Consider the following 27,102-nt stretch of genomic DNA (forward strand, 5'->3'; position numbering starts at 1 on the left):
TTTAATCTTCTAGTACAGCAGGTCGTATTACCATAATTGGGGCCTTGCTGACCCAGAAGCCCCTCCCCGACCGCATTTTTTTATTTTAAGGAAGGCATAGGTCAAGACTGTGGAGGCGTAGGACGCACACCCTGCTCCTGTGAGGTATCTGAGGAAGTTAGTTGAAGCCTTCAATAGTGAGTTTTTCACCAAATGAAGATGGAGACTAATCCAGTCCATCCGGGATTCTTTTACAAATTCCACTATCTTGATGTCACCTGGATCATTGAATCTCGGTTTAAGCGAGCAATGCAACGACTTAAACCATTTGTCCTGTTCAAAATTAAGCCATCAGACTCAGGGATCAGTCTTTCAATTGTGACTTGGATTTTGCGAGTAACTGTGTCTGGATGGTCTTGTGATATAGCCCTTTTGAGACCTGTACTTCCAAAAGATGTGAATGAGGAGTTGGTTAATAAGTCGCTGGATTTGATTATCTATGGCGATGAGTCCTTTTTATTTTTTTATATACTTTTTTTTTTTTTCTTGTTTGGTCGCTCTCACTCCTGGTTGTTCCAAATGTTTAGGGGCCGGGATTAGGGGGTGATCCAGTCACCATCTTGGCATTCAACTTTAGAGGAGTGTTGTCGATCAATTCGTAGACTGGGCCCCTCCGATCCTCATCTGCCGCGTTCTCAATGGAGTAGGTAGATTCATTAAAGGAATGGTTCGTTCAGAAATATTATTGTCCCTATGGTTCGGCCATGTGTTTTCAACCATAAATTGATCAATCGTACAACATTTCCTATGCACCTTACCGGAGTTTTCGTCTTTTGAACACAAGCGAAATCAGGCAGCAAGGTGCGGCCATCTTGTGATAATCTCATCAGTTGCTGCATCGCCCTGGGTGGACTGCCTTTGCGGCACTAAATCATATCCCCTGCCCCTGAGCCTGACATCACCAAATCATTGATATTCTCTGCCTCTCTGTGAAGTTACTGGGTAGCATAGCGAAGCGCGCACAGTCGTCACCTACGCGACTTGACGCAGAACCCGGAAAACAATACACATGGCTCACAACACAGCGCGTCACAATTCAAAATATGAAACTGTACTTTAAAAGGAAACAGCAAGACTGTACAATTGCTAAATTACATTTATTTCACATTAAATGCTTCGAGAACATTCGGCGATTGACATATTCAATCAAAACGGAACTTTTTTTCTTTGCTCTCGATCCGCAAATGTTTATCGTGAGTCACACGCTGTTCCTTTTGGGTACACAGTGTGTTTGTTTTGGGTAAAAGAAGCACTTTGGTCGCAGGTGAATTGCAAGGCTGGTGCATCAACTTAGCACTAGACCACCGAAAAGGTTGTTATGTTGCTCCTTATCGGTGGTACAGCATAAGGGCATATCGGCCCTTGGCGATTGTCCCAAAAAAGAGTCATATCCAGTGATTGACATGTAGCTGCAGCTGGCGGTTGAAGAAACCAGCGGTTGGTGTCTGGAATAGATGATATTGCAGAATGGCAGGATGTACCTGTTTGCAAAACATAAAAATAGAAATGTGTCTCAGCCGATCTTTATTACAAATAATCATTTTACTTATTAGCACAGATTTGACACAACGTGAACCGAGAGAACAAAATGTGGAAAGTACTCCGCTATTTGCTTCCGAGGATAGTGCAATGGAGTATGTTCAGCTCTAAACGTAATGCGTAAACTGAGGCAACAATTCAAGGTGCACAACGAGTGGTGGTCTACATGCGTGTCGCTGCTGGACTGCCCACTTGCATGGTAGAAAGACCAGCACACAAATGTTGTACTTGCACTTCATTGCAATATGCCACACAGAAAGTACGAGAATAATGTAACCCAGCAATAAGGGACAGCTTTTGATATTTGAACCAGTTCTGATATAAAATCGTCTAAAGTGAAAATTACATTATATTCAGCATTTCCATTCTCTTGGCGTAATGCAGACCGTAACGCGGACTCCGTTCGTGTCAATGATTTTTCATAAAGTGAACTTACATGTAACTAAGTCCAGTTTTGCAATGGACAACCTTATCATATCTTACGTTATTACACCCCTCCTTCAATTCAATCCCTTTCGGAATGGTCCCTGTCTCTCAAGGTAAAAAAACAATAGAACCTTATACTGTGTGTTTGATGCGTGGGCCTCCTCAGCTCCCAAGCAAAAATTCAAAGCTGGTGACCTTCACTCACAATGAACATACATTCTTAGTTTGCAACATCTCGTGTCAACGCATTCATGAGAACTGGAATTGTGAAGCACAGGCCCGCTGTTCTTGGCGCTGCTGAGGGGTAGGGGAAACTTGCCAATGACAGAATGCGCCCTACTCCAAAATTGTAGTCGAGGAATGGGAGTCAAAGTGTGTCTAGTAATAGCACCACCTCTGATTATCTCACGGCCTCCTACCCCATGGCATGTTTTCACAGTCAGTACTTCTTGCGTGCCTAGTATCTTATGTAGCCTAGGTCTCATCCCTTTTCTGTGACGAGCAGTTATTTAGCTGTTTGGGGAACTGGATGGTAAGGCAACTGCTGAAACCCAAAGATTCTTACAGATTGTTATCTATCGGGCCTTGTCACGATAAATGAAGGTCCCACAGTAGCTCGACGAAACTGTGAAATGTGAAAGCACAGTGTTACATTGTATGGCAATCGTAAAAGTTGTACTATTTTTAAAAGAAAAGGATATAGAGGATAGATTTTAAAAGAGAAATTGCATACTTTATTAGAACACTTTATAGAAACATTTTTGGCAAAAATGAAAACAGATGGTAATCATTTGTAGCAGGATTTGAAATGTTCAACGGGCACTGCTTTGGGTGGACATGGCACGTTGGCAATGTTTTGTGACAATGTATGTGTGCTCTGAACAGATTTGGGTGCAATTCCATGAGTATGCATCTCTACGACATTAATAAGATATTTAACAATCGAATTCCATTTCCTCATATACTAGTTTGACCACCCATTTTTTTGCTTATTTTCATAAAAGGCCATAGTGCAGCGAAGCATCCCTACGTTTCCTGCAGTTCTAGATTGTTCACGTCCCACATTCTCGTTATGCGCTATTACCACTAGTAATGTCCTATATTTCATCCCTCCTTTGTGTGGAGGTGGAGGTGAAAATGGGATCAACCACTTCTTCTTCCGTGCCTGCTCCGGGGCCAAGGGCCATGTCCACATTGGTGGAAATGTTGGTTGTCCTGTCCAGTGGTGAACGTTGGAACAGTGGTGCATTAGTGACCGCCATTTTTCCAGTAGAATTTGCACAGACCCATCACATGTTTTGGAGCTCCACCAAAGATGGTTGCTGAAAGACTGGGACCACTGTGAAATACTTTCCAAACCTTCTTTTTTATTTTTTCCCTGCAGCCAATATTTTTTTGTTGATTGATTTGGCAACTTGCCATACATCAATTTGATGTTTAATATTTGGAAAATGCTCTCTCATTGTCTTGGCTATTGGACCGTGTCTGTCCGTGGCTATGAGGTCGATTTGCATTCCCCTCGATTGTAGATCTTTCAGTGATTTTATAAAACCAAGTTTCTCCATGGCCACTGAGGATTTACATCCGGACACCTGCATGACCACTGAACTCACAATTTCTTTACTTTCCATGTCCTGAAAGTGTTATGTGCAGTACTTAGCAGAAAATCCGGGGCTGTCACACTGTCCATTGTCGGCTAGCCTGAACCGTTTGTCGGAGAATGTAATTTGAACAGACAATTGTTCAATTTTCCAAGCTTCACTAATGGCAGGGAATAGATAATCACGTTGATATTGGTAGTACTGCGTTTTAGAAATGAAATGGAGTCCCACAAACTGACAAATTGGATAACTTCCTGAAACTAGAACCACTGAAAAGTAAATCTGCTGCATACAGTAGATTGCCAGCTGACAGTTTCCCCAGCATTGGTTGAGCGGACCATGAAAATGTTTTATGTAACATGTATTTTGAGGTTACTGCCTTGTGTTAGACGAGTCACATTCACCAATGGCTTCCCACATACTTACCCTCTCACTGAATGCACACATTTCAGCATCTTTATAATCTCCATCAAGCTGCTGTAGAATACTATGTATTTGGCCTCCTTTATTAGACTGTCATCCTGCATTAATATGGTTTCGGACTGGACCGTTGTGGACATGTCAGCCAAACTGGACATACAATAGTTGAGATCTTTGTCTAGTTCGTCAGTCAATTGTGTTGATGCTTCAGTCTCGGTCATTTAAAAATCTGTTACTTGACCGTGAATAGGAGAAAACGTCAATGTCGACTGCTTTTTGGGTGGCATTTTTTTGGCGGGTGTCGATTATGTCAAGTTCTCTGAGACTAATTCAAAAGTATCTTCAATACATTGTTTCATCTTCTGTTGGTGCAGTCGCATTGTAGCAATGGTCCAAAAACCCTTTGCTGGATTCGCCGGTAACATTAAATTCATTTTCTAGCCTTTGGACAAAGGCATCTCGAGTCTGAACACGTCACGCCTCAATTAATATTTACTCCATGGTGAAAACAGTTTGGCAAGCAGCATCTCTCATTTGTGTCGCTGTCTGTGTTTGCATAGTCTGTAGTCCATCGGGCAACTACAGGACAGATGGGAGAAAGGATGTTCAATGTAAATCCAACATACAGTGTCATACAATTTACATTAAAAAAAGCATAGAATGAAGGCCTCAGCACAAAACAATTGCTAAAAATAGAAACTGTTTATAAATAACCTTATTTTTCTTTCTTTTCGTTGAAACCTTCTTTACTCTAACATCACCCACAGCAAGCTGGTGCACCGACTCGATCCACGTGCCTCCCGTTCAATATACGGATCTTGTATACATCCCTAGAAAAGAGTATCCATTTAAAATAAGTCATTTGTATTACAAATAAAATTAGACTGACTTTCTTTCATTAGAGGGTACTGTCAGTAGGCATACGTCTGGCTCCGGATCGACTACAAGGGATGATGTAATTGTAGAGGAAGCTCCAGCAACTCCCTGAAACACAGTACTTGCAGTAATATGGTGAAAATAATGGAAACTGAACACACACTTTGGGACGACAAAGGTACGTATAAATATTAAACCATGAATGAAACGTGTAAAAGAATTACACGATATGTAAATATGATCGGGTTATCGCATTCGATGGAACTGTCAGTACGCATACCTCTGGCTCTGGATCAACTACAAGGGATGATGTAATTGTAGTGGACGCTTCAGCATCTCCCTGAAACACAGTACTTACACTAGTAAGGATGAAAATATTGGAAATTGAACACACACATTGGGGGGGACGACAAAGGTACATATCAATAGCAAGCCACGAATGAAACACAATGCTGTTTAAACATTGTGTAAACAAATGACACGGTATGTAAATATGATCAGATTATCTCAAATTCCATGCATAAAACAATTCTGGAACTAAATAGCTAAGTAAGACTACCTGATACGCGCTCAAAGTGGTTGTTGACTCCAGGCAAGACATGGATGCTGACTCTTGCTCCTTCATATTCAGTGCATAGTCATGAAGTTGTAAAGGGAAAATATTATTTGCTTTAGAAATGCTAATCTTAAAAATTGGCATGTAAGTAGACAGATTACGAAAACATTATGCCTATTTCAAAGGACACTATAGCATAGTTATTAGTGACATTTACACCAAAAATGCCAATCAATCCATTTGGTTACTTGCACACTACCGCAAGGCCTAAAGCTAAATCCGGAAGCGTGACTCACGTGTGGCGGCATGTGAATGATCAAAGTCGGAATAGCGTTTGGGAGCAATTTTCGAGCTGTTCTCAGTTGATTCTTCTTTGTGTACATGGATGTGTCGTACATATTCGGGGTAAAGTGCAGGCTGCAGATGCGGTATCGATCACCCCTCTTGTCCTCCAAGACTTTTTTACTCTACTTTCAAGCTCTGCCGGTGCATATCCGCAATATCTGACCCATTCTCTAATTCGATCTACTGTCTATACATGCATTGTAGTGCCTTCAGATTTGTCGTGGGTCTTCGAAGGGCAACCGAAAATCGAACATGCAGGCATTGTTCTAAATTCTGCAAAGAAAAGGTCAACATTATTCAAATTTTACTTTGCATAAAAATGTGAGAAAGAAGGAATTAGACCATACATTCTTCAATGCAAGCTTTGCTTTGGTCACCAGAGCGAAACCAGTGCAGCGTGGGCGGCTGTATTATAGGATATGTTTCATAAACAATTCATTGATGTGACGAAAATCAGAACATGTTACTCGTCCCTTGAATGTACTATCGTGCATGAAAAGGAAACGTGCTTATATTATAGACACGGTCCGCGAAGGATGCAATTCGATGCCAATTGACACTGATGAAAATTGATATATCGATAACATAACAAATGAAACTCAAGTCAATAGCAATGAGAAGAATGAACATAGCACAACTGAGTACGTTAGTTCAAAATAGATAGAAATTTACAGATGAAGCAGATATGATTAGGATACATGCCCTTACCTTGACCAACAATTAGATTCAGCAAGCAGAGTAGTTAGTGGCAGGAGAACAGGGAGATATTCACAGGTAGCACACTGACGAGTTGACTCGCAGCGGTCACAGAAGTTCACAGATAGCACGTCTAGCAGATTAGCATCCGTCACCGGGGTTCTCAGGTAGCACGTTCACGAGTTGACTTGCAGTGCTCAAAGATGTTCTCATGATAAATATCCAGTGGTTTATAAAGAATTACAAAAAGGGGTGTGTATGTGAATGAATGACATGTATATGTTGTCGTATTACTTGGATTGCGGGGGCGTGGCATGCTTCAAGGGGAGCCCACGCATCAAACACACAGTATAAGGTTCTATTGTTTTCTTACCTTGAGAGACAGGGACCATTCCGAAAGGGATTGAATTGAAGGAGGGGTGTAATAATGTAAGATATGATAAGGTTGTCCATTGCAAAACTGGACTTAGTTACATGTAAGTTCAGTTCATGAAAAATCGTTGACACGAACGGAGTCCGTGTTACGGTCTGCATTACGCCAAGAGAATGGAAATGCTGAATATAACGTAAGTTTCACTTTAGACGATTTTATACCAGAACTGTCCAAATATCAATAGCTGACCCTTGTTGCTGGGTTACATTGTACTTGTTCTTTCTGTGTGGCATATTGCAATGAAGCGCAAGTACAACCTTTGTGTGCTGGTCTTTCTACCAGGCAAGTGGGCAGTCCAGAATCGACACGCATGTAGACCACCACTCGTTGTGCACCTTGAATTGTTGCCTCAGTTTACGCATTACGTTTAGAGCTGAACATACTCCATTGCACTATCCTCGGAAGCAAATAGCGGAGTACTTTCCACATTTTGTTCTCTCGGTTCACATTGTGTCAAATCTGTGCTAATAAGTAAAATTATTATTTGTAATAAAGATCGGCTGAGACACATTTCTATTTTTATGTTTTGCAAACAGGTACATCCTGCCATTCTGTGTTGTCATCTATTCCAGACACCAACCACTGGTTTCTTCAACCGCCAGCTGCAGCTACATGTCAATCACTGGATTTTACTCTTTTTTGGGACGATCGCCAAGGGTCGATATGCCCTTACGCTGTACCAGCGATTAGGAGCAACATAACACCCTTTACGGTGGTCTAGTGCCAAGTTGATGCACCAGCCTTGCAATTCACCCTGCGACCAAAACGAACACCCTGTGTACCCAAAAGGAACAGCGCGTGACTCACGATAAACATTTGTGAATTGAGAGCAAAGAAAAAAAGTTCCGTTTTGATTGAATATGTCAATCGCCAAATGTTCTCGAAGCATTTAATGTGAAATAAATGTACTTTAGCAATTGTACAGTCTTGCTGTTTCCTTTTAAAGTACAGTTTCATATTCCGAATAGTGACACGCTGTGTTGTGAGACCATGTGTGTTATTTTCCGGGTTCTGCGTCAAGTCGCGTAGGTGACGACTGTGCGCGCTGCGCTATGCTACCCAGTAACGTCACGGAGAGGCAGAGAATATCAATGATTTGGTGATGTCAGGCTCAGGGGCAGGGGATATGATTTAGTGCCGCAAAGGCAGTCCACCCAGGGCAATGCAGTAACTGATGAGATTATCACAAGATGGCCGCGCCCTTCTGCCTGATTTCGCTTGTGTTCAAAAGACGAAAACTCTGGTAAGGTGCATAGGAAATGTTTATACGATTGATCAACTTATGGTTGAAAACACATGGCCGAACCATAGGGACAATAATATTTCTGACGAACCATTCCTTTAATGAATCTACCTACTCCATTGAGAATGAGGCAGATGAGGATCGGAGGGGCCCAGTCTACGAATTGATCGACGACTGTTAAGTGACTTCAATTCAGCAATCCCACTGAGTCAGTGCCTCGTCTGGGATGCCCAAGGGAAGCCCTTATTTATATATTTTTATGACAAGTTATACTCTGGATGATAAACCCTTATATAACGCCCCTCTCTTTGAATCCCCCTGACCTCACTGAGCCAAGAAGTAGGTTTGTTTTGCAATTTAAAAGATTTATTGGAAAAATTAAACAATATATATATATCACACTTTTATAATAAATTAATATTTGATATCACACTTAAGAATTTGACAGTGATCAACAATGGATAATATTACAATTGTATGCTTGTTTAATTACTTAGGAGTCGGTATAGGAAGGAAAAGGTAACTGAGAATGCTTTTATGGTTTCAAGGAAAACAATGATGGAAAGAATGCAGTATAGAAATAACTGATAGGGTTTCACAAGAGATAATATGTTCACTTTTACCCTGGTGGCAATTCACTCCCCCCCCCCATGCAATATAAGGAGATGGAAGTGAAGCACACGGTTTTCAGGAATACAATCACAATACAATACGAATTTCAGTTCCACCTAGCAAGTTTAGAGAACAGGGATGATTTTAAAACACAGGCAAAATACTTTAAATGTGGTATGCAAAGAAGGGAAAAATATGCTAAAATGATTTTAATTCCCTGTAGGAGGTTCAGGGTAGGTGATAGCTATTTAAGATTAGTTCACGTCACACTGGCAATGCTCAATGAGGGATTAGCAGGTTGAAAACGAATTTTAGCAGTTCAAGCAAAAGCGGCTATTTTGACAGGAGCTAATTGGACCAAATCGCAAATCGCTGCACTTTTTCCGAGTGGGTCGAGCGCGATTACGGAACAACTATAATGAATAGAAAGTTTTTAGGCTTGCTGGAAAGCACAGAATCTTAGCTTTAAAATGAAAGTTAAATCTCGTTCCTAGCAGACGCTGTCCCAGAGATACAGACGATTTTGTGGAGATAGTTTTTCGAAATGAAAGTAAACTTCAGAATGACAAAATGACACTTTTACAGCTTTGAAATGACAGAATGAACACACGATTCCTATGATGCAGTTCTGGACAGGTTAAAATGGTTTGAATCAGATTATTTTAGACTAAGAGATTGGTTCTGGCACAGTTCTAGCTGAGTACTCACACTATAAATTTGAAATAGGCCGTCAAGGTCTGGTCAGGTTGGCTGGTTCTCTCGCCACGGACGGTCTTTAGTACCGGTTCTGCTCACAGCGATCTGGTCTGGGTCTGGTCTCTGGTTCTGGCAAAAGTTCTTGGTACTGCAGAGCGGTCTGGTCTCTGGTCTCTTGAATTGGATCTGACGGTTCTGGATACACAAGATTCTTAGCAAGCAGCAAACCACGCAGCCCGGCGGTTGAATAGTTTGCAAAGGATTTTGAGGCCTGCTGAAGAGAACTCAGCTTGTGAGTTAGGCCTTTGCTTTAAGTTCTGGAGTCTGAGTTCAAAGTTCTGGTCTCTGTCTGGATTTGAAGTCTAAGTGCTGGATCTGGTGTCTTCTGGCAAAGTGCTCCGCAAGAAATCAGCTTGAAGTGGGAAGTGAATGTCCCTGTCTGGCTTTCAGTTGCTCTTTTTATGTCTTTTGAAAGTGGGTGGGTCGGCTCATTCTGCATGCCCAACCCTCTCGTGATTTGATAGGTCAAGGATTCTCTGTGACCTGATTTGAGAAGGGATAGTGTGTCAGAGTGAGTCATCATTTTACAATCTATTGAAGAAACGCCCCTTTGTGTCCGTGCAACATATCTTCTTTTTCATAAAACCCATATTTGCCATATACCCCACTTGTTAATATTACCTAAATTGCATGACGGATTGCTCAAGGTATATTCTTGCCTAACCCTGATCTTCCTAAGAACTAGGGTTCAAAAATGGCAACATTTTTCGTTTTTTGGTTGGTTTACCAATATTGGATTTTTACCAAAAATTACACAGATGTACACCGCCTCTCTACACCTATTCCAGTATATTTTCATTTTTCTAGCATAAACCCTGTGTCTCCAATCTCCATAATTCATGTGGTTTTGCCTCAGAACATGGTACAGAGTTGAGTCTGGTCTCAAATTGTGGGTACATTTCTCAGATTAAGGCTCTCCAAATTGTACATTTTTGTAAGCTTAATACAATATTTCAGAAACATTTAACTTAAACATATATTTGCTGCAATATGAATCCACTATCCAGTCTGCCCCCCCCCCAGAAGCTTGGTGAGTCAGAGATCACAGACCTCTCCTTTCTCCAGAAGACTGTTTACAGTCCACATCCAAAATCAGCATACCCCATTCAATTGAAAGGGTCTTTTGTGTTGTGCCCTGCAGGCTGCAGGGGAAACTCCTCCCTCTCAATCAACAGGGCCATGTGATATCCTGGGCTGTTGTGTGTGTCTCTGAGGTGTTAATGGTTCTCAGGAAAAGCAAGACTTTGAACTTTTAATTACATAAGACCCCCTTCTGTTCACTGCACAGTTCTGCAAGACAGCTCTCCTGTCAGGATTTATAGAGCGCCAGCGCCGGTCGCTGTCCAATGCCAGTACTGCACCTATTTTTGACAGCTGTCTTTAATTAATACATTTAAAAAAGTAAGGATTTTACTTGATAGTATATGATCCTTGCTTGACATGGCATTGATGTGGATCTGCAGTAGAGTAAAGTAGAACACTCAACCAGAGTTGGATTTTTGTTTGGTGGTTTCTGGGCCATGATCTTAGCAATTTTTGACATTAATAAAAACAGATTTTGAACAGAACCATCTTTCTTTGCACTGGTGGGTGGCAGGTCAGGGGACCATTTTGGTGTGCGCAAAACTGCGCGGTTCTCCTGGATTCTGGCGCAAATGTGGGCTTTTCCGCCATCTTGGATTTTCTAAGCCCACAGCACCAAATGTTGCAGCATAATAACTTGAATGTGGGTCAAGACACCCAACACGACATGCCTCTAAAGTTGAATGCCAAGATGGTGACTGGATCACCCTCTGATCCCGGCCCCTAAACATTTGGAACAACCAGGAGTGAGGGCGACCAAACAAGAAAAAAAAAAAGTATACAAAAAAATAAAAAAGACTCATTGCCAGAGAAAATTAAAACCGGCAACTTATTAACCAACTCCCCACTCATATCCTTAGGAAGTACAGGTCTCAAAAGGGCTATATCACAAGACCATCCAGACACAGTCTCTCCAAAAATCCAAGTCACAATTGAAAGACTGATCCCAGAGTCTGATGGCTTAATTTTGAACAGGACAAATGGTTTAAGTCATTGCATTGCTTGCCTAAACCGAGATTCATTGATCCAGGTAACATCAAGATAGTGGAATTTGTAAAAGAATCTCGGATGAACTGGATTAGTCTCCATCTTCATTTGGTGAAGAACTCACAATTGGAGGCTTCAACTAACTTCCTCAGATACCTCACAGGAGCAGGGTGTGCGGCCTACGCCGCCACAGTCTAGACCTATGCCTTCCTTAAAATAAAAAAATGCGGTCGGGAGGGGCTACTGGGTCAGCAAGGCCCCAATTATGGTAATACGACCTGCTGTACTAGAAGATTAAAGATTGACTGAGGGAGAACAGAAAAAAACTTTAAAACTTTAAAACAACATTTGACTGTAACGGATGTAGAAAGAAAGGTTAATGTTTGTCAACATAGACATTATCACTGCCTCCTCTATAGACTGATCCTGGCAGGCCAGGTCGTTGGCACAGATCTGAAAATTGACATCTGGTAGATCAGACCTATGCATGGGTTCTTGGCACACTTTGATGAGGGGGACCTTGGCTCATATCTTGTGTCTGCAGGAGACATGGTTGTCCTCCAAACCGCTCTGTGAGGGGTACGAAGTTTGTTTGAATCCAGCCCTAACCAGATCTGTGGGGAAAGCTGGGGCGCAACTTTAAAATTATGAAAATGAAAAATCCCAATCCTTATATCCAGATGGTGATATTTAATTGAGAATTGCCTCTTTTTTTCTTTAAATACACAATGGGTGACGGGGTTGAGCGACAACATCTTTGTGGACTCAGTTATTGCCTTAATCGATTAAATGCAGGTGGATGGAAATTAAAGATCCACACAAACTGATTTGTGCTGATCTAAATATATGCTGTTTAGATAAGAGTGGGGTAAATCTACAGACGTCATCCATGTAAAAAAAAAAAACAGCACTATTGATCTGAGTTAGAAGAACGGGATATTTCCATTTTGAATGGTCAGATGAATGGGGGTATTCCAGGTTATGTCAAATGGTCTCTCGTAGGCAAGTAGCACTCCTAGACTATTACTTTGCTTCTGGTGACTTAAGTGCATGAATACATTGGGGGGAGAGGGGGCAGGGGCTTTGGAGAGTACACTGACCTGAATGTCTGAGGGGAGTATGTCCCCCTCAAATTGCCTCCTCTCCCAGTCACTTCCACCTCCTCAAGAGTGCAAGCGCTTGAGTAACCAGCATTTTCAGCTTACAAATTACTGATGCTGTGCACATAAGGTTCTCAATTACAGGGGCCCCAGCAAAGAATTGCTAATATGTTTGCAAATTGTTAGGGAGGCTGAGCTACACAAAGTTTAGTAGTTACGACATTGCGCCGTGAGTGCCGCGCTTCACATAGCGCTATCTAATACAAATGCATTTATAAGATTTAAAATAATAGCCACGGTTCTAAACTAGGTAGAAAACGAACCACCCATAAAAGTCAGGAAGGAGCTCACTCTTACACCAAGAACCACTGGCAACACACCCTTCCACCGGGAGCTGTGCCAGAATTAAACTTGACCCAGCATGTATCAGATTAGACGTGTGCACTCAGATGGATTATAGTCCACAGCATGGAGCCAAACATGTGCACAGGCACCAGCCGTCCACCGCCACTCTGCCAATCCTTTGAATTTACGGTTACCACTAGCTCCCACAGCCTCACCGTGCTAATTTAAAGGCCCACTGGCACACTCAATACTTTGCTGCCTCCCTTACGCTACTTCTTGACTTCCACCCCACAGAGCCCCTGAAGCCCAAAAATAAACGTTTTTTTTTAAAAAAAACCTTGCCAAAGAGAACCCTAATTTTCCTTATATACTCCCCGGCGGCCCTTCATGACCATCCCAGGGTTAGTAATTTCTGGAGGCTACATCTCCTGCCTGGAGCCTAGCAGAGTCTGGTTATCAGCACAGCAACAGCTACCTAGAGACTCTCCATGCCAAATGCATGCCATAGAAACATACTTAAGCAACTTTAACTCAATACGATTGGGAATATACGTGAGGACATTTATAACAAAGGTTCATATATAGCAGTGGTGTGCCGTTCAAATCAACATAACAATGGACAAAAAGTAAAGAAAGTCCTCTCATTTGAAGTGAGACTTGGGGGCGTGCTATTAGTAGGTCCCAGAGCTAGTTTTACCCCCGGGTGAGACAACCAGAAACTGCCTTTGGCTCCTGCTCAGCAAATCTCAATTGAGAAGACTGCCAACCTGCCCATACATATTGCATCTCCCTCTAAAGCACCAAATATTTAAGTAGCTTGCACAACACGTCTTTGGGCTGCAGCACCTTCCTCATGTACACCGCGCCTTGAAGATTAACAGAGTTAAACATAATTAGATCTTCAGATGTGGGGCGAACAAAAGAAAAAATATAAAGAAAATAGCAGGAAGGAGACTACAGCTCGGTATTCAAGGCAGGCATAGCACTACTAAAGCAGAAGCTGCACATCTGCAAGGATGTTCTTTAGATCAACCCATCAGACAACGATACAAGATGGCTGTTGCCAAAAGAAAGTGGCATGCATTTAAAATGTACACCACACATGACAGTTTAAATCTGTCCGTGTCGGGCTAATAATGGACTACACAACTTACTTCAGGCCAAACTTAAACGTCAACACAGAACATTGTTGTGCTTGAAACAGGTTCTCGCTGTTTTTTTTTCGTATAAACAATGAGTATGACAACAAATACTTCCTGAACCACGTTCCCAGATTTCCTTACATTGTATGAACAAATACGGTAAAGGTAAGATATACCCACCGGCAACACAGAGGGTGACTGAAGTCACCACAATCAATGTATTAACCCCTTAAGTGCCAAGGACGAGGTATCTCGTCCTTGGGATTACCTCCCCAGTACCAAGGACGAGATAGCTCGTCCTTGGCACTTAAGGGGTTAATGGAGGAGAAAATGTTAGAAGGCTTTGAATGGTGAAATACCGAAATCATCAAAAAAGGCCTTGGCACTGGCGGGAAAACCCATGGCTTAAAGAGCAGCAATATGTATATAGCACAAATCCACACAGGGTGAAAAAGCCGGAGAAAATACCACAGCCTTCCTAGCCAAGTTAAACACTAGAGATTACATCGCAGATATAGGGAGCGAAACATGCTGCCACACGAAGAAGCCTCTTGCGATGCTGCATTGGGGGTGAGGGAGCAGGCCCGCCTAAAAGCGCAACCTAAAAATAATTCCCACAGCTGACGGTCGCAGGGAAAAACAAGATATGTTCTGACTGCATGTCAAAATAAGTGCATTTAGCGTTAGTACGCATGGCAGTTCACTTAGAACCACCCTAGCCTCGAAAAGAAAAAAGCAGAGCGTGAACACCTGCTTTTGGTTAAAGAGAGACTAACATGCTTTTATTTTTATTCAATCTTACCTCTGCAATGTTCATCTGGATAGATGCATGGTCCTTGGCACCAATGATTCGGTTGCTCGGAGAGCTGTGGAGGAAAAACAGACAATGAATTTCTGCAAGCCTTAATCAGGGGTTAGCATTGAAGATTGAAATGCATTTGTGCTATATAACATTTAGCCATTCCCTATTCATAATTCCTTAGCATCCTATTGTTAGCCAAGCATTAGATAACAAATTACTAGTACAAGTTGTATGGTCCGTTACAGTTTTAAGTATATGCAATGTTGTTGTCTTTAAATCCTGCTTCCTTAACTGGTTATCACATCTGTCTTATAAATCTTCAAATTTGTATGGATGCAGATACATTTTTGCTTACTGAATTTCATTAAAGAGGTTATGCATCCTATCCATATCCCAATCAAAATCATATTTGTAAACCTTTCCTGAAGTGGAATCGTATATAAGGACTACAGCATTGTACAATCGAGTGTATAATACCAAAGCAGGGCAGAGGGCATAAGCAAGAGCTTGCTCTCGCATCCAATCAACAAGTATACACACAAGTATACACAAACAAAGTTTAGATGAACGGCCCCTTTGCAACAACAAACAAAAAAGTCCCAGTGTGGACACAATTACACTACTGTCAGTGCAGTCTTAAGTCTTACAAATAAGGTGGGTAGCAACCAAAAAGGCATATTTTAACAGAAATCCTGTGAGCCACCGAGCTTTGTAGAACTATTGCATCATGGCATTCCTGAAGAGATCCAAAAGAAAGGTTAGGATTTAATCTCTTCCACATTAGGGAGGGAGGATATGCAGACAATGAAAAACCTCCATAAGAAATACCTTGTAATGTTGTAGTGCATTAACAAAAAGCTAAACTATTGAGTGATAATTACCATTTACGAGGGACGTACAAATCCACAAATTCACCAGCGTCGTTCTGCATGGTCTCATTTGAAGGATGTCAAGTTGACCGACAAGAAACCACAAATTATGAGTGATAATTACCATTTACGAGGGACGTACAGATCCACAAATTCACCAGCGTCGTTCTGCATGGTCTCATTTGAAGGATGTCAAGTTGACCGACAAGAAACCACAAATTATGAATCAGACGGATCAGTTTTTACAGCAAATATCTGCGAGGGTTGAAAAAGTACTGTTGTAGGATTGAGCTACATTTTGCCATTCATGCACCAACATCATATTAATAGGAGACGTTTAATGTTTATAAACGTAAGCATAAGCAAGACCCTCTCCTTTTTTTGCATTCTGAATCTTTATTTTGAAGGTTACAAACCATCATAAAAGATTACACTAAATCCAGGTCCTAAAAATTAATTATGATGCCCGATACCCCAAAGGAATCGTCAAGACCAGAAAGGCTATATCAACAATGGCAACACATTTCAAAACTCATTTGGTTTAACAGGAATCAAACTAAAACAAGGGAGACTGGTTGGAGGAAAGGTGCAAATATTTAAGAGGGCAATTACATTTAAGCAAAATGGTGATAAGATAGAGGTATTTGGCCCACTGGAGTTCACCTATCTTGGCCAAGGTAGAGTCGAGAGGAATTTTCTCAAAGAATCATGATTGAGATCTTATGCACGATCCTGGCCACCAACTGCCCCGTGATTAGAGTTCCAGATCAGCAAGGCGGCTTACACGCACAGCAAAGCCTCCCTTAAAACACACAAGGCAAGATACGTTTGACTAATCACAGACCCAATTGACAAGTCATGGACTAGTCTTCAGTGCTCACTGCACAGCAGTTCTGGCATGGTTGACTAACTCCCAATCAAATCTGGGGGTTGGGGAGATAATTTGATTGAGAGAAAAGAGTGTCCAATATTCATGGGACGGTGTAATAGGGGCACATTGGAGAATGTTTGTGCAGTTATTGTATTACCCATGCATGTTATAACTCATGAACACATTCATATGAACTATAAAAATGGACGACTATTGTAATGTTTTAAACGAGTGAAAAGCTTTGCTGAAGCACACTATCAAATATAGTGAAAATATTAGAGTTTGTGCACACAGACACTTGGAAATATGTTGAAGTCAAATGGGGACCGATTAACAACTGCAGGGGAGAATAACTGAATAGAAGTTGGAGGACACGTTCTGATATTAATTGACTTAAAAAAAAAATAGGCACCAATGTGAATTCCAAGGAATCTGGAATGCCTGGTGGCGTTGCAACTAAAAATGGTGAAAGAAAGGAAACCCACTGTACAAACGCCTTACATGCACAGCATATGTACAAATGTGAGTTACCTAGTGTGAGCTGTGTGTGATACCCAAATTATTTGAGATACAAGCCAATCTGACTCCATGTGGGGCTCTTGGTGTGTCCCCGGAAATGGGAAAGTGTGCCCGAGTACCGAATTTCTATCTTTTCTCCGTTTAGTTAGGGAAGGTCACTGACATCCACCGATAAAGATTATTAAACAAGGGCAATGAACAGATTGATTTGAGTGTTAACTGGGTAAATAAAGTCTGTACAGCTAAGGCAGGTACACACTTCTAGTTGCAAGCTACTAGCCAGCCATAAAGTCAATCGCCACCTGAACATACACAGCACAATTTTGTATTTGCCAAGTATGATAACTAGCCAATGGTGAGTGCTTATGATATTAGAAATGTAATGAGGCTGGGAGGGAGGAAAGCTACAACTTAAAACAAGTGTTAAAACATGGGAGGGAGCACAGGCATTTAATTACTCCTGGTCCGTGGCAGCTGGTGAACATTTTAGTAGAAAGGATTATTTCCCCCAAATTAGCACAATGGACCACTAAGTAAGAGGGCGACACCCATTAATTTAATTTCAATAATAGGTGAAAATACTGAAAGTTAAAAATCATACAATGTACAAACAGTGCTGCAATACAACAGACATATCACCAATACGGCACAGAATTATTTCATACCATTTTAGTGATGCTGGATTCCAAAATGTATGTCAGCATTGCTGCTGTAAAAGCCTTCTGCTGTAATATATGCCACAATTGTAAAATGTCATGCAATTTCTTTTACTGTAAAGAAACGAAGCACGCTGCCAGTACATTAAAAACACTCTCAGAAAAGTAAGATTCTCCCACCAGCGTCGAAATGTAATTAAAAAGTGGTTTAAAATTGACTTTTGTGGGAAAATAGTGGTGCAGACCCATTAACACCAAAGATGGGTGGGCAAATGGTTAAAAGTGGTATTCTTTAATACCATACACAGTACTCCAGAAATACCACCAACATATCACTGTTGGGGTTTTAAACAGACAGAACCCTCTGGCAGTGTTGGCATTTCCTTCGCCTAAAAACCAAATTGACATGGCCCTAGTGGAACATGCATAAAGCTAGTTTCTCGGAGTCCTAAGTAAATAAGCAGAACAGATATTTAAGGGGGGTTAGGGGGGACGACATAGCTGCTCCCTTTTATTCCAAAAGCAATAGCAGGCAACATTCAGAGCTCAGAATGTTCTGCACCTCATGTGATTGAAGTCCATCCATTACAGTTTGGTTATCCACTGGCATTCCAAGACTGTTCTAAATAGCACACGGCAAAGTCCCTGATTGCGCAGCAAAATCCAGGATTGAATAAGCCAATCCTTCCGACAAGGTACGATGAGAATTCTGCACATGCTCAATTTTTGATGCTAAGCATTACTGTACACCTTTGTTCCACTTAATGAGAACAATCACCATTTAGATTTGAATGCACCCCACCCCCAATCATCACTGCTCTAGATTTAAAAAAAATCTATATTCTTTGATAAAAAGGTTCAGTCCCGAGGTAATTAACCCATGCACCTCTTAACCAGCATAAGACCTGCCATAGAAGTGTTAATGCTGCAGGGCAGTCCAATGTTTAAGGGCTAATCTGCCTACTCTTTACTTCTTTTCCTCGCACTGCTCAACACCCTAAGCATCAACTGCAAGGTTCATTGGAGATATTAGCATTATACATGGAAGCAATGTTACAAAGTAGCTTGAAACAGCAAACCTGTGGACACTTGATCGCACCATTTGGTTTTCTGAAGCCTTACTATGCGGGAAATAGCCCAGTTTGGCAACTCCGATGACTTAGTATACATGTGCAATGCCGCCCTCAACCCCCACCAGAAACGAAAGGTGGGCGATGGGTTAGGTTAATGGGGAGGGAAGGAAAACCCAAAAGGTAGCTTTGCTGCAATAGCGCGACACGTATCCACCCATCAGGGCATGCTGGACACTGTCAAAATGGACTGGTTAAATGCCCTACAGTAAACTAGAGTACTGCCTATCCTTAAAGAAAGTTAAAAAAAAAGTCGAACTTCCTACTGCACCTCCTCAGAGATACTCTGCCTTTCCTCTCCTCCCTCCAGAAGCTCACCATCTCCTGAGACCTTCTGCCTTAGCCCATTCCCTCGGCACTGTGCACCTAGCCTACCATCTGTCTTCCGGGCCCAGGTACCTACTCACCATGCCACCCACCCACACTGCCTCCAGGCCTCCCCTTGCACTGGGGTCTGTATCTGTGACCAAACAGTCCCGCCCCCTGGTTTCCCCCTGCACTTATCAGCCATACCCTGTCTGCTGCCTTAAACCCAGCACTTGCTGGCTGCACTTCAACTGTTGCCTTTTATTATTGATCTGTTTTTCCCTTCACTCTGCACTTTCCACTTCTCCCCCTTTCATGCACTTTCCCCCTGTCCGTCTCCCATGCACTTGCGTGTTATCAATGTCACCGGGCGGTGGCCTGGTGCTCATGGAGTGAGGAGGCTGAAATCCCGAGCTCCGGCCGAGCCCGTAATCCGATCCCGACTAGTGAGCCCATCCACTAGCAACATCGAAACTCAAGCTGCCCACTCGAAGCCGGGACGATCCCCCCTCTTTGGCAGCTTAGCCCGACGAAAATCGGACAGCGGGGACCGAGCAGGAGCTCTGGCCCGGCGTCCCCCCCGACCCTGAGCGAGACGCGCAAGATGGCGGCCGCGGCGCACTGACGCTGCGGACCCGAGCGGCGAAGGCGGAGCGCCATCAGCAGCTACTGCCTCCCCTGCCGCCTGGAGGAGTTCGGTGGACCGGAGGAGGCGAGATCCGGCGAGACCCGGCGCAGACCTCCTGGAGCTCTCGGCGCCGACTGAGGACCGCGGCATGAGCGCCGGGGACCGTGCGAACCAGCGGCCCACACCCGGGCAGCCTCGGCGGAGGGGCCCCCAGCGCCGCCAGCGCTCTGCAACCCGGCCCATCCAGGCTGCGCAACAGCGGGCGGGACCCCCCCGCGGAGCCTCCGGAGGAAATCAATCGGAGAAGCGGCCGAGACCTGGGGCCCCCGACACACGCTGGTCTTCGGAGGCGGTGAGACGCGTCCCTGGACCGCACGGAGCACGCGTCAAGAACTGCGGCCACCGGCCGGAGCCCCGGGCCCACCTGGGTTGCTGCCTCCCCCGCCCTGGGGGCCCGCGGCTGACTGGCACACTGGGGCTGCGGGCACTGCGCGTCCCCCACCACCGCCTCCACAACCAACGGGGGTGACTCCGAGCGCCCTGCCCACCCGGACATACGGCGACGCCGCCCCTGGCCCGCCATTCCTGCAACGAACAGGCCCTAGGGCGAGGCCTTCCTGGGGGCCGCATCACGCCCCACACACCCGGGAAGGACACGGCCCTGTCCCCGGCGCCACCAAGCTCAAAATACCTGGGACCCTGAGGCAGCACGCACCCCCCAGACCTAGAGGAGCACACTGCAGACGCTCCTTACCACGACAACTTGGAACACCGCAGGCGAAACAGACTGGCGGGGCCCACGCAGCAACCCAGTTCGAAGAGGCGCAACAGCCGAGCAAATAACACCACAATGTCCACCCTGAGGAGCAAGCCCAAATCGGCTACAATGGACCCCTTCCTCACGACCAAGGCCCACCCAGCCGCCCAATCTACCCCAAAGGGGGCGGCGCCGCAGGACACTCAGGGGGAGAACCCCGCAAACAGCCAAGTACTTGAAGCAATAGCGGCCCTAAAGGAATTTATAGACACTAAGATAGGGGAGGTAAAAGTCGATATCCAGCTCATCCGTCAAGATGCTCGCAACCTGACAGAGCGTGTCACCAACATAGAATCCGCCCAGAAAGACACCATGGAGGACACGAAAGATCTTAAAGCCGAGGTGGCAGATCTCAGGAGGAAGGTGGGCATCCTAGAGGCAAGGTCGGAGGAGGCGGAGGGACGAGCCAGGCGAAATAACACCAGGATCCTTGGCGTCCCTGAGGGGACAGAGACTTCCGACCCAACCACATATGTAGAATCCCTAATCCAGCAGGAGATTGGGGCCGAGAAGCTGTCACAGGGTTTTGCCATCGAGAGAGCTCATAGATCACTCCAGAAGAAGCCTCCCCCAGGCTCGTATCCCCGACCCATCATAGCGAAGGTTCTCAACTTCCGAGACAGGGAAGTGATCCTGAGATTCTCCAGGGAGGGTGGTGCGATTGATAGAAACAACTCCAAAATCACCATCTACCCGGACTATACACAATCGGTACAGAGGGCAAGGAACTCCTTTGTCCCAATCAAGGCCAGACTGAGGCAACTAAACCTGAAGTACATGCTGCTGTACCCATCCAGACTGAAGGTGATCTATAAAGGGAGAGCGATATTTCTTGAAACCCCGGACGCGGCCACCATGTGGATGGAACACAACAACCTGGCCGTGGTCCCTGAAGAGCCCATCCCTGAGAACAGCGTCGGAGCTCGCAAAGCACGATAGCCTGGAGCCAGAGCCTTTCTCTCCCGATCCGCACATTGAACCTCAACCTAGCACAATACAACGAGCATGCTGGACACCAGCATGACATGAGAATGCAATATGATTACGGGGCCGGCCGGGCCTCCCACACATGAGCACGCAACGACGACCCCCGAAAGATCAGTGCAGGCCCGTTGCCAGCACGAACCTGCTCGCGCCGGAAACCCTGATGGGGCCAGATAGCGCGAGAGCACCTGAGCACTGCACTTCACCGGCAGGAGCTGGGCGCACCAGTTATAGTTATTTTGTATGTGTTACTGTTGAGACCGCCCCGCTACCCGAAACAACCCAAGTAACGATTGAGTACCTGACACCGAGAGAAGCATTTGGTCGACCCGCAGACGAAGAGCAAGTAACGGCACCCAGCAACACGAGATCAAGTGTTGGAGAGGCAAGGGGCCGCCTAAGACAGAAACTGTATTCAAGCAATGGCACCACAACTTAACATAATCACATGGAACGTCAGGGGGATGGGATCCTATGTAAGGAGGAACCGCGTCCACTCCTACCTGAGGCGCAAGAAGGTATCGATTGCACTGCTCCAAGAGACACACCTACTGGCGGACGCCACACACAAACTAGCAGACTACTGGGGGGGGGGCAGGGCAGTGGCGCATCTTACTCCAAATATGCACGGGGTGTATACACATGGATAAGCCCAGACACACCATTCCACCAAATGGGAACAGAAGTAGACAAGGACGGAAGATATGTAGTGGTGTGGGGCACGATAGAGAACAAACGGATATGTATTGTAAACTCATACTTCCCTCAGCACGGGGTCCCCTCCCACCTGAAACAACTATGCACTAGAATAGTGCACCACAGAGATGACACCTTCCTGTGGGGAGGCGACTTCAACTGTGTCATGAATGAAGAGATGGACAGGTCTAGGACGCCACAAACCAACAACTCTGTCTCAAGGGCACTTCGCAACGCAGTGGAAAACCTGGACCTGGTCGACATTTGGAGAGACCTTCATCCAGCCGATAGGTCCTATTCATTCTTCTCATCCCCGCATGGCCTCCACACCAGGATAGATTACTTCTTCATCAACGGCGAACTTATCCCACAGGTGCACTCCGCGGATTACCTGGGCAGGTCGATCTCGGACCACTCTCCTCTGCTCATGCAACTACGTCTGAAGGGCCCCAGGCCCCCCATCCCGATGTGGCGTATGCCCACGGAGACCCTGATGGATCCTTCTTTCAAGGGCACTCTAGGAGAAAAACTGGAAGAATACGTAAGAATCAACACGGGGTCAGTCGAGAAATGGAGCACGCTCTGGGAGGCAATGAAGGCAGTAACCAGAGGCGAGGTGATAGCAGAAGCAGGCGGAATCAGGAAGCAACTGAAAAGGGAACTTGAGGCCAAGGAAGAGGAGATCAGGCGACTGGAGAACAGCCCGACCCCACCCAGTGAGAGGGAACCCAAGCTAGCAGAAATCAGGGACGAATGCCGACTCGCCTGGGACAGGCTGTCCAAATTCGACTTCTCCACACGCACCGATAAGGCACACAAGGAAGCGGACAAACCGGGCAGGATATTGGCCTGGCTATGCAGGAAAGAGCAACCAAGACAAGCCCCCAAGGAAATCAAGGACGAACACGGAGTGACCCAGAGGACACAACAGGCAATCAACGATGTCTTCTCAAACTTCTATGCCAAGCTCTATGCTCATGATGAGCTGGTCCCAATAGAAGACATCCGAGACACCCTGGACGAAGTGGGTCTCCCCAAACTGAGCTCGGAGCAGCGAGAGATGCTGGGAGAAGCCATCACGAAGGAGGACATCTCGGAGGCAATCAGGTCCCTCTATACATGCAAGACCCCCGGAACCGACGGCCTCACACCAGAATTCTATAAAGCCTACGAGGAGATCTTAGCCCCGGTGTTACACAGAGTATATGTAGAGGCATATGAGACCGGCATATTACCTGGCAGCATGAGAGAGACACTCATAATACCAATGCTTAAACCTGGCAAGCCCATCGATGAGTGCGACTCGTACCGCCCCCTAGCAATGCTGAACTACGATAGCAAAATCCTTACAACCATACTGGCTAAGAGGCTGTCTAGGGTGATCGGGTCTATAATACACGAGGACCAGAACGGCTTTGTCCCGGGGCGCAACACCACAGCCAACCTGAGAAGGCTCCAGCACGTCATAGCACAATCCGCAGGGAGCAATGAAGATCTGGCTGTGCTCTCACTGGACGCCATAAAGGCGTTCGACTCAATATTCTGGGAATGGTTGATTGAGACCCTGAGGGAGTTCGGACTAGGCGAGCGCTTTATACGATGGATCAAGGTGCTCTACAACACCCCAGTGGCGAGGGTAAAGACAGGGGGTGTGGTGTCTGGATCCTGGGACATCCAAAGGGGAACAAGGCAGGGATGCCCACTGTCACCAATGCTGTACGTCCTCGGCCTGGAACCAGTAGCGATCTACTTCAGGAAGCAGTTCTTCGACGCAGGGATCAGAACGGGCGAGACGGACAACATCATCTCGCTGTATGCAGACGATGTCCTCCTCTACCTGCGCAACCCCCGAATGAATGCACCCACAGCGCTAGACATCCTTGACAACTTCGCGAAATACTCCGGGATAAAGTTCAGCAGGCAGAAATCATGCTCCTTCCCCCTGGCCGGGCTTCAAGGGAAGGAAACAGAAGAGCTACCAGACATTGGGATTCAGTGGCAGACGGCAGCGTTTCGCTATCTCGGACTCACCATCATGCACACGCCTGCTTCCACACACGAAAGCAACACGGAAGCAGCAATGCGAGGGGTACGCAAATCCACCAAATTCTGGTCCCGACTCCCACTCTCTGTGATGGGCAGAGCGGCCATCACTAAGATGATAATACTACCGAGATTCCTGTACTACTTCACCAACATAACGCACTATATACCCCCCCCCCCCTTCTTCAGAAAATTGGAATCTCTCCTCAGAGAGTTCCTGTGGGGCCCGGCCAGACATAGGCTTTCGCTGCACACCCTCACTCTCCCGTACAAGGAGGGTGGAATCCAGTTGCCTGAATTCCAAAAATACTACCTCGCAGCGCAACTGACACACGTTGTTAAGTGGTTGTCCGACGAACCAACAGCTGAGACAGGCCTTCTTCACCAACTGATAGCCCCAATGCACCCTAAAGAAGTAGTATGGAACTCACAGGTTGGGCCTCCCGACCCGCCCATGCTGGTGAGGCTGGGGAGACAAGTCTGGAACAAGGCACGCACGTCGCTCGGCCTGGGCCAACCATACATGCCTGAAATCCCCATGCTCGCTGACGTCTGTAAGACACCCATCGATTTACCAGCAATGAGGAAATGGGAGAACTTTGGCCTATACACCTGGGGGGACATGTATGAGGATGGAAGCTTCAGAGAATTTGACTCACTACAGATGAAAGAAGGGCTTGCTGCTGGACAATTCCTATGGTACCAAAGGGTGAAACAGGTCGCTAAGAAGACATGGAGCACATGGCCAGAGGAACCGGAAACCCACCCCCTTGTGCAAGAGATGCACAACTTAAGCGACGGCTGGAAACCCACGGCGAGACTGTATGCCCAACTGAACGACAGGCGCAACCCGAGGAGTGCACTCCTGAAGGAAAGGTGGGAGGCGGACCTGGAGACTGACATCACGGAGAGTGAGTGGGACAGGGCCCTGATGCACCCGAAGGAAGTGTCCCGCAACGCCAGGTTCAGGCTCATCCAGCTGAATGTCCTATATAGGACCTACATGACCCCACAAAGGGTATCCACATTCAGCAGGAAAACCCCACCAGTGTGCCCATGGTGCACCAGCGAGCACGCAGACCTAATCCACTTGTTCTGGACCTGCCCCAAAACCAAGAAACTCTGGTCCGCTGTCGAAAGGACTTGTAGGGGAGCCGGATTGGAAAGGTACGAGTGGACGCCCAAGGAGTGCCTCCTGGGCACATACCCTAGACTGAGTAAAATCAAGCATTTAGTGAAACTAATGGACATGCCGTGCATTCTAACGAAGAGAACGATAGCAATGGCCTGGAAATCCCCAGGAGGCCCTAGATACGAACCGTGGAGCAGGGAAATGGAGAGATGGACCAGCGCTGAAACCAAAGCCTGGGAGGAGGGGAACAACCGAGGAGGCGAAGACGTGAGTGCAACACTGGAGTCCTGGAAGACCCTCCTGAAGGACATGATCTTCCTGACGGACTTTAAGCCCCCTTGAGTGCATCCTCTGCCACGAACTGTCGACCTGAAGCAGGGTTAACAGTTACATCCACAACAACCCTGACCCTGTGACTTTAAGAGACAACCGGATGGTGTCTGGAGTGAGGCCCGAAGCGGGGCCGGCAGGTACCCACGCGGTGGGGGGAGGCGGGACGGTCAAGTTATTGTTTGTTTTTTGTTCTTTTGTTACTGTTCTGTAATGTTCATCGGGCGACCTTGTGACAAACCGTATGTTGCTATGCATCCATGTTTAACTGTTCTTTGTCGATATAAATGCCAATAAAAACATTTAAAAATAAATCAATGTCACCGGGCCTAGTAAGATCGTTGTTTTTGTTCTCCCTTGTTCCCCTCCGTTGCCGCTCAGAAAAACTTCTGTGTGAGCGCGATATAAATAAAACCTCAATTCAATACTATAATATAATATGTTGGCTAAGTGGGGCCACTTTCAGCCAAAACAAACCAAGCTGCTCTATGGACAGACAATAAGATAGTTGGGGAATTGGTACATAAGTCCCTTCAAGAAAATCTGTCATTTACTTGTCCCCCGTCCATCATTCAGTTGCTTCAAGTATTTCAATGGAACGGCAATGGGCTCATTTTATTGGCCCCAGGTTTTTAACTTCAAAATGCGTGTAACAGTTAAAGCTAAAACCAAAAGCATACCTTGTTGTCAAAAGTTCCGGCACCTAATATTAGTTAACTAACGCATGTGTCTCAACGCAAAGTTGGGGGGTGAGGAAACTCAAACAGAAACGCGTGCTCTAATAGCGTATTTATGGGAACTACCCAATGAAATGCAGTGGACAATATTTTCAAGGGCCATAGGGGTCGTGCAATTTACTAACAATGCGGACATAAATCGAGGGTCACTTCAGGGGCCCGATGTCCATGTTTGCCCTACGTCTGAACGGTACTTCACTTAGCGCAAATGCAAAACCATTGACAGCCTGCCAAGTACCTTTAACAGGTTATGGGAGGAAAACAGACCCATTCAGGGCACGGAAGAGGAGGGCGGCATTCAACAAAGGCTTTCAGTGGAAGCCGTATTACCAAACGATCAGATCGATTGCACTTTTTTTTAACGGTCTGAGCAACAACAACAA

The 27,102-nt window shown here is 45.4% G+C and overlaps 1 long non-coding RNA gene across 1 annotated transcript; it reads right to left on the reverse strand.

Moving 5' to 3' along the window:
* Positions 1 to 1,221: 1,221 nt before the first annotated feature.
* LOC138579526 (uncharacterized) lies at positions 1,222 to 16,075 on the reverse strand. Its single transcript, XR_011304039.1, has 3 exons — positions 15,995 to 16,075; positions 15,002 to 15,065; positions 1,222 to 1,520 (listed from the first exon to the last, which is right to left on the reverse strand). It is a non-coding gene; the product is annotated as an uncharacterized lncRNA (long non-coding RNA).
* Between the last annotated feature and the right edge of the window lie 11,027 nt (positions 16,076 to 27,102).

Source organism: Ambystoma mexicanum, chromosome 3p (assembly GCF_040938575.1).
Source record: "Ambystoma mexicanum isolate Mex_15411 chromosome 3p, UKY_AmexF1_1, whole genome shotgun sequence".
In the NCBI taxonomy this organism is placed as follows: Eukaryota; Metazoa; Chordata; class Amphibia; order Caudata; family Ambystomatidae; genus Ambystoma; species Ambystoma mexicanum.